This window comes from Parasteatoda tepidariorum, chromosome 11 (genome assembly GCF_982258835.1).
Source record: "Parasteatoda tepidariorum strain Cologne lab strain chromosome 11, Ptep-v5.0, whole genome shotgun sequence".
Taxonomy (NCBI): domain Eukaryota; kingdom Metazoa; phylum Arthropoda; class Arachnida; order Araneae; family Theridiidae; genus Parasteatoda; species Parasteatoda tepidariorum.
The window spans coordinates 69739556-69749104 of NC_141765.1; the positions used below are offsets into that span (position 1 = coordinate 69739556).

General features: G+C 27.8%; 1 long non-coding RNA gene across 1 annotated transcript; it reads left to right on the top strand.

Moving 5' to 3' along the window:
- Positions 1–1364: 1364 nt before the first annotated feature.
- Positions 1365–9323, top strand: LOC107453662 (uncharacterized). The gene is made up of 3 exons (XR_015430277.1): positions 1365–1495; positions 6534–6684; positions 9132–9323. It is a non-coding gene; the product is annotated as an uncharacterized LOC107453662 (long non-coding RNA).
- The last annotated feature ends 226 nt before the right edge of the window (positions 9324–9549 follow it).

A 9549-nucleotide genomic window follows, 5' to 3' on the forward strand; every position in this document is an offset into this window, starting at 1 on the left:
AACAGTAGTAAAATATTGTCTCTTTAAAACATAATTATAAACATAGCATAGCATAGGAAAATTTTATGTCAATAATATAACAGAAAATTTTAAAAACTTCGTAAAAGTAGTGATATTTAAAAATATACAAAAGTTTTCATAATTTGTAATTCACTATTCTACAATTTGCTTTTAATTATTATTTTATACGAAATAATGTATGGAAATAAATATTGTTGATCAAAATAACAACTTCTAAAAAATAAATATGAGTTCTGAATAACTTTTTTAATTAAAAGATTTTTTTAAATTCTTGAGAAAATCACTATTCAGTCGCACTTGAACTGATTAATATTTTAAAATGCGTTTGTAATGAAAGAAATGAAAAAAAAAATTCATATTACACTTCACGATATTTAATAAAACAAATGTAAAAATCTTTGCAATTCTTTTAGGAACAAAACTCAGTTTACCACAAATTGAAAGCTTGTTTCTATATTTGATTATTTTATCTTCATTACTTCTGATATATTTACAGACACCTTTTTTCCATTAGGTTGTAACTGATTGTTATAGGTATGTTCCGCACCTTTATCAGCTATTTTTCGTGAATGAATTATGATGAAATATGAACTGGGAATTCATTTTTTTCTGATAAACCAAACTAATCTAAACCTTTCTTAATTTTGTTTTATGTCGATTTATCTTTATTAATTCCTGATTTCATGGCTACATTTTATTTTATCTTCATTGATTCTGATGTATTTACAGACTACCGTTTTTCCATTGCGTTGTTAATGACTGTTATAGGTATGTTCGATACCTTTATCAGCTATTTTTTTGGAATGAATTATGATGAAATATGAACTAAAAATTCATTTTTTTCTGATAAACCAAACTAATCTAAACGTTTCTTAATTTTGTTTTATGTCGATTTATCTTTATTAATTCCTGATTTCATGGCTACATTTTATTTTATCTTCATTTCTTCTGATGTATATACAGACAATTGCTTTTCTATTACGTAGTTACTGAGTGTTTATAGGCATGTTCAATACCTTTATCAGTTATTTTTCGGGAATGAATTATGATGAAATATGAGCTAAAAATTAATTTTTTTCTGATAAACCAAACTAATCTAAACGTTTCTTAATTTTGTTTTATGTCGATTTATCTTTATTAATTCCTGATTTTATGGCTACATTTTATTTTATCTTCATTGATTCTGATGTATTTACAGACAACCGTTTTTCCATTACGTTGTTAAGGACTGTTGTAGGTATGTTCAATACCTTTATCAGCTATTTTTTTGGGAATGAATTATGATGAAATATGAACTAAAAATTAATTTTTTCTGATGAACCATCAAAGTAATCTAAACGTTTCTTAATTTTGTTTTATGTCGATTTATCTTTATTAATTCCTGATTTTATGGCTACATTTTATTTTATCTTCATTGCTTTAGATGTATTTACAGACATCCGCTTTTCCATTAAGTTGTTACTGATTGTTATAGGTATGTTCCATACGTTTATCAGCTGTTTTTCGTGAATGAATTATGATGAAATATGAACTAAAAATTCAATTTTTCTGATAAACAAAACTAATCTTAGCGTTTCTTAATTTTGTTCTAAGTTAATTTAATTCCTGATTTTATGGCTACATTTTGATAAGACGAAGTGCTACTATTTCTTTTGTGTAAAATCAGCAATTAAAAAAAATTCTGCTCTAAATCAGCGGCGAAAATTTGAAAATGGGACTATACAATTGTTTAGTCAATAACTTTGCATTTATATACAAATTTTAGGTAAACAAAAATGCAAACTTTAATTTTGATAAGATGATACCTTCAAGAAATATTTTTATAATTTTAAATGTGTTTTAAATGTGTTTCATTATTTGTTAATTTTTCAATTATATTTTCAATAATAGTTTTTTCAAATCGATACCATTTTTTATTTTATTTCAGTCAATAACTTTGCATTTATATACAAATTTTAGGTAAATAAAAATGTGAACTTTAATTTATGTAAGATGATACCTTCTAGAAATACTTTTATAATTTTAAATGTGTTTAAAATGTGTTTCATTATTTGTTCATTTTTCAATTATATTTTCAATAGTTTATGCAAATTAATGCAATTTTTTATTTTATTTTAGTCAATAACTTTGCATTTATATACAAATTTTAGGTAAATAAAAATGTAAACTTTAATTTTGATAAGATGATACCTTCAAGAAATATTTTTAATATTTGTTATAAGGATATATGACGTCATTATATACGGTTCATTGAAGTTATAAGAAAAAAGGATTAAAAAACAGTATTAAAAATGTAAAAGTACGTATTGCATTACGTCAGAATTTTATCTCATTCAAATAAATTAAATTTTATGAACCGTTCCCTGTAATTGAGTTATACTTTATTTTCCGAACTGTAATTAAGAAAGTATCATGCTTTTGCATCCCTTATCTTTATTGGATTTTAAATTAAATACTAATTCAAATAACTTTTTCTTTAAACGATTTTTATAAACTCAATTTTAAAGATATTCGATTTTCAACTGATTCTGCATTTTCGAACTCTTCGTTAATGAAATTACGTGAACGAATGAGTAACCTAACGAAAGAAATAATAATATATTAAGCTAAGTTAACCTTCGAGAAAAATATGAAATAATCATTTTCAGTTTTTCAGTAAATTTTTTTCTATCTATAAACAGTCATGTCTGTAAATTTCGGTTAAAGTCATTTTTTAAACAAGGAACAAGCTATAAAATTTTTTATGATTGCTTTTTTAAGTCTGATCGCAAATTTTATAGTTGAGAACATTAAATTTTATCTTAGTTTACTTATTTGTTTAATGATTAATTATATACAGATACATATTCCCTTTCACTCCGAATAGGAGCATATTGCTTCTATTATAGCTTTCCATCTCATTCTATTTGTGGCTAGATATTTTGCCTCCCTCCATTTTTTTCCTACTGTTTTCAATTCGTTTACAATCGTCCTGTACCATGTATTTTTAGGTCTTCCTCTTTTTCTATTGCCATGAGGGTTCCAATAAAAAACTTGTTTTACTTTATTTTTTTGAGTAGAACATGACCAATCCAATTCCATTGACATTTTTTAATTTCTAGACCCATCGGTTTCTGCTTTGCTTTTCTAAGGATTTTTGCATTAGAAATTTTATGGAACCACTTGATATGCTTCTTCTTAAAAAGTTATTAATAAATACTTGAAGATTCTTCCTGCTATTTTTATTGCAGTGCCATGTCTCAGATCCATATAGTAGGACATATTTAACATTAGTATTGAAAATTCTAATTTTCGTTGAATTTGTTGTATTTTTACTTTTACAGAATTTATTGAGAATAACATAATTGTTTCGGGTTTTGTTTAATTTATTTAGTATATTTTCATCAGTTCCTCCTTTGTTGTTAGTCTCGCAGTGGACTAATCGTTAAGACACGGTTTCCAGCAGATCACCGAAGTCAAGCATCACTGGCTGCGGTCAGAGTGCGGGTGGGTGACCTCTTGGATCAGTCTGCGTAGGGACCGAGGGTGTGCGGTATTGGTACTCGTTAAACTGTTCTACAGTAAAGTGCTCGACTTCACGTGCAGGTCCTCGGGCTACCGAAGCGGGGATGCCATCCCCTCTGCAGAGGATCAAAATTGTGATGGCATGTCTTCGGGTCATCCTCAAGAAAGTTTCCCAGACCGTCGCCAATAGCCCATTGTGCAGCTCTAGTGTGACGTAAATGAACTACTACTACTACTACTATTTTGTTGTTAATTATACTTCCAAGATACGTAATACTGCTTACCTCATCTAGTCTATTATTTTCTAAGAATATGTGATTTAATTGAATAGGATTAATTTTCAAAACTTTAATTTTTATTTTGGTTAATAATAAGCCCAATTTTGTTGTTGTTGTTGTTTTTTTGCTTTACGTTTAAAATGCTTGTGTTTGTTTGAATGCTTTGAAGGGTGTTATTCAGTAAACATAAGTCGTCTGGTCTGCAAAATAAAGATCATAAAGATATTTAATGATTAAAACGGGATAACTTTTTGCAGAATTTATTAAATAGAAACTTTTAAATATATTTAATTAAATATTAAGCAATGTGTTTCCTCTTTTAGTTCGTGCTTCATTTTAAATAAATAATTAAATTTTCTAACACTTTCAAAATATTTTTATGCTTAATATAATTTTTTATAGAATTATTCTGGAAAAATTCGAACTTGGTTTGAAGCCAAACTTAGTCAATAAAAAATTCTTATCATTACAATTCGTATAATTTGTCAAAATACAATTGGGCATTTCCATGATTTTGTCTTGCACGTGACTCGAATAATGAATTAATTAATATATTTGTCCAAATAATATAATTCGTAAATCTGTGTATATGCCCGCGAATGTGTGTTTTAAATAAAACATATGTAAAATTTTAGTTTTTAACTGTTCTTCTGTCGGGGTATCACTTGATGACATGATGCAAAGCTTTCCTATTATAGATACATTAAATAAATGATGTCACTTTTAAAAAGTTAAGTAGGATAAGTCATGTGTAATCACATTAAGGCATATTAATCTATAAGCATGCAGAATTTGACGCAAGTTCTTTTTCTTTTAAAAAATCGACTCATTAATAAAAAATAACACACTTAGTTTCTTAACATGCCACACTATTACTTAAACTAAATTTAAGTTTAAATAATATGATATATATGAATGACTACTTAAAAATTAATATTAAATTATAAGCTTCTAATCTAGAAACAACTCATCTAACAAATTATAAATAAAATTTAAAGAAATTCCAAATGCGTTGTTTATACGTATAACTTAAGATCTTAAGATAACCGATTTTAACCAGTCTTACAAGTATAATTTTTTCCCTATCTTTCACTAAATATGAATGATACGTTTATACAAGCAATGATACCTTTCAAAATCATTACTATCCATTACATCATTCCTCTGAGTAGAATTTCTACTTGATAGAACACGTAATTATAGATCATTATAAAGATGTGGTTAATTCAACGTAAGTGATGATAATGGATAGTAGGATTTTTAAGCGTTCCTTTTGTGTGTCATGTAATGGCCAGTCAATAAGAACGTTAATTAAGATACTTCGTAACGCCATTTGTTCAGGGTCTCTTTTGTTGTTAAAAGGAACGTACAGAAAAACATTTTATTAAATGTCTTTTGCTGTCTGTGTATTTTTCGAATGGAAGAAAATTTTGTAAGGGAAAAGTATAAAACAAATAATGACTGTAAGGATGGGTACTATATTCTTTTTGAAAATTTCTTCTTGTTTAACAAAAGTTACGAAAGGTCTTAATTGCTATAAAACAAGATGAGTATACATAAAAGTGAAAAAGTTTTATCATATTTTTATTTCCTTTAAATTATAAACTAAGGATACTAAATTACGTGTAATATACATACTTCAACTTCAGAATCGCTTAAAAGTATTTTAGAAAGACTTTCAAACAGATAAAACAGTTTTTAGCTCAATATTTTTTTTTTATAAATTGACAGAAGATAAAATATTTAAGAAGGCAAAAAAATGTAAAACAAGGAATAACTTAAATAGAAAACAAGGAATGCGTCTATTTTCTTTTTAAAATTTTTTTCTATTTATAAAAGTCACTATGAACTAGTCACTATGAATTAGTTGCTAAAAACGAGATGATTGTTACAAATGACATACGTATTGTATAACATAACATTATCTATGATATAACATAATATTGTATATTTTAAACATAATACGTATGGTTTACGTATTACATTTAAAAATATTTTTTTAAATATTTTAAATTAATAAATAAGTTTTTAGTTATAAATATTTTTCCAAGAAAATTTACAGAATTTGTTCGATTCTAACATTTAGTATGCATAAAAGTTTTGCTTGAAAACATCACTGGAAACTAGCATAAATATATGTGAGCATGTTTTCAATTGAAGTAGTTTAATTCATGATACATAAATAATATATAACATAAAGACAAACTTAACTTAAAAAAAATCTAACTTCTTGTCCAAAATAAAATAATAATGAAAGAAAAATGAAAATTGAGTTGATGAAAAAACTGCTCCCATATAATGAAAAATTATAACTGGAGTAATAAACACATAAAAGATGTATATACAAGTATACAAAGGTTCAAACTGCTCAAAAAGTAGAATTTTGAACAAGCGTAGCTAAAGATTTATGCACATATCAATACACATTACTTTTTAAAATATTTATAAAAAAATAAATGAGCAAGCACTTTAAATAATATTCGACTATAATTTAATAACATCAATATGCTTTTTTATAAATTTAATGTTTAAAATATTGAAATATATTTGCTATTAAATATATTACTTCAGAAAAAAATCTTTTTTTTTTTCGTGCTCCCGATCATGTTTTACTTCCTTTAAGCAGCATTCACCAGCAAACAAAAAAATTACATTATTTTTTAACGAAAACTGTTTTAAACTATAATTTTTACATTTTTCACAATATTGTTTATCTGATCACGATTTTAGATGATTGAAGAGATAAGATTGATAAGATGTCAGTCGTCAATCAAGGCACTTATAGATTTTCCTCTTAGAGTGACAGCACAAGCAAGATGGAGAATAAAATACAAGCTATGCGCATAAAAAGAGATTGCTTGGATCCTTTTTCTTTTATTGAGTAAAAACTTTGATTTATTACACTTTCAATTTTTTTTCAAGATTAATGTTTTAAGTTTCCACCGAGAAGCCAATGACATATTAAACTGAAACTTTAAAGTAAACTAGTAAGCGAAAAATGTTGTTCAGAATACTTGACAACATTCCATTTAATACTGAGGATTAAAGAAACTGTTTATTATTTTTCAGCAATAAGTATTTTCTGAAAATTCGTTGTAGAAGTTAAAAAAAAATGCTTTTCTAATATTAAACTACCATTTTATTTTAGTTTTATTTTAGAATCGGCGTTGAACAGCAGACCCAACTGTGAGGTTAAGACAATCAATGTTCTACTCCGCAACCTTGCAATTTTAAACCCAATCAAGAAGACAAGCGAACTCCTGGATTAAACATTAAAACAAATCTTCGTGGAAGATTTTTTTGAAAGAACTCACTCGCACTTGAGTTACGTGGAGAAGGGAGCCACGAAAACCTCTCACTGTTAGCACGACGATGAGAGGATTCAAAACCATTATCTGTCTACCACTGAGGATGCTTCGTAGCAGCACTGTGATCGGCGGAATCCGAGAGGAGGCAAAGCACTTCATTCCTGAGCCACAGTGACTTTAAGTTACTTTTATCAGGGAATACCCGGTGGTAGCTTGAATTAAATTTCCGATTGATCGGTCGTAAGTTGTTTGAGAACTAAAGGCGGCCTATACGCATCACTCCACAAAATTTGAGGAAATTGTTAGTTTTGCAACTGTATGACTTAATTCATGCCAGAAAATTCCAATTTAAATATTACTCTTAACACTTCTATTTTGGTAAATAAATATTTTTTAATTAAAATCCCTATTTTTAAATAAAGCAAAATTTTTTTACCAACTTAGTCGTTTTGCCCGTAATAACTAGGAAAAAAATAAATAAATGAATTATAACTATGACAAATTAACACAGTTTTGCATTTTTCTAAATTATTTAAAACTTAAATTTAAAAATTAAGTTCTACTGTATGAAATTTATAATTTTGTTTAGTTCGTATTTATATTAGGATGCTATAGCTTCAAAATAATCCATAATTTTTAATACGAAAGGAATATATAACTCCCATAACATTCCTATAACGACAGCTACGGAAACAAAAAATTTTAATTTAAGTTAAAATATTTAATAATGATGCAGTAACTTAAATACAGTCAAAGAATGTTTTTAAATGATTATAACGATATTCAAATATGAATTTGAAACATTTGTTTAGGCTAATAATTATAATTATATTAGATTGTTGCATATCTTTACGCCGTGAGAAAGGAAACCTATTTTTGAATCTTATTCAAAATGAAATAACGTCTATATTACCTTTTCAAACTCCAATAAGAGCGTAATATGGATGGTTTTTAATTTATTTTATTACCGTCGTTGAACAGCCGACCCAATTTTAGGTTTACGACTACTAATGTTCAACTCCGTAGCCTTGTAATTTTGAATCAATCCAGAAGACAAGGAAACTTATGGGTCAGTACCCCCAGAGGTCTGATTTGTTATGTGAACATCAAAGATTTTGTGACTCGACGGATTTAACGTGCATCAGTCACCATTTACTTCTTCGCCGGCGGGGATAGAACCAATGACCTCCTGGACATGGGCCCAGTGCCCTACCAACCAGGCTTTCCCGGCACCAAATATGGATGGTTGACCGTGTAAAGCTAACCATAGATGGCGCTAGGGGTTGAAATTCGTCGTAAGCTTTCTGGATTACTACTTTCAATTGATTTTTACGCCTATGCTTGAAAAGCGCGTTATCAAATATCATTACACTCGTACTGTTAATTTAAATTTCAACTAAGCGATCAACAAATGAATTCGGAGACTCTACAAGCATACAATGATGCAATCCAAAATAAATCAAACTGCGATTTTTGTAAACTAATATAGCCAAATAAGGGATAATACTCAGAACATGGCAAACCTAACACTTTATTCTTGTAGTAATATCAATTTTCTTACCTTTATTTTACTCTCAGGACCTGTTGGAGTTCATAAATTGCAGAAAATTCTTATGAATCGTAAAATTAAGCGTAAATTTAAACACATTTCACAATAATGAAACTTCTTAGAATATTAACACATCGCCTCGTAAGGATAACAAGCGGATGGATACAACGCAAATTTTCTAATTTCTCTCTTTATGTTATGTATAAAATATATCCACATGCAGTATTCAGGTACTAAATTTTGCATTTTGCATCATTAAAATATATACTTTATTTTTGCTGTCATTGGAAAATATAACCATTGAGGAGACAATTCCATAAACGACTGAGCCACCTAGATTGATAGTTATTGGCACTGAAGAGAGTGCATGTTTCTACTATATGTATGGTTCACAACGAATAAAGATGTGAAAGCTGTAATTTGATTATGGCAATTTATTGGATTCTTAATGTAGAATTTCCTTCTTTCTAGATATTAACCTTTTGCCTACGACGCCTGGCAGCACCGGCTATTTTGGATCATCAGTTGTACCTGCAGTAAGCAAAATGTTAAGCAATGTGTTGCTGAAAGTAAAGTTTTTTGTTAAAAATGTGCAAATTGTGGTGCAGTTGTTGGATTGCTTAAATTACATACAAATTTCAATAAAAATTATATGGGTCATTATATGCCGTGTTCTTCTATGCGTGTCATTGTTCTTTTTTATTAAAAAAATCTTAATCCCTAAAATATGCTTCAAGAAAAAATAATTCTACCTTTTTTTCTAGTTCTCATTCATGCCTGCAGGAATTACTTTATAAATGCTGTATATGCCCTTCTATCAGGCTCTAATAAGATTAACTAATAATTCTTTACTAATAGGTTGATGCTTTTTACTGTATTTCGTGTTTAC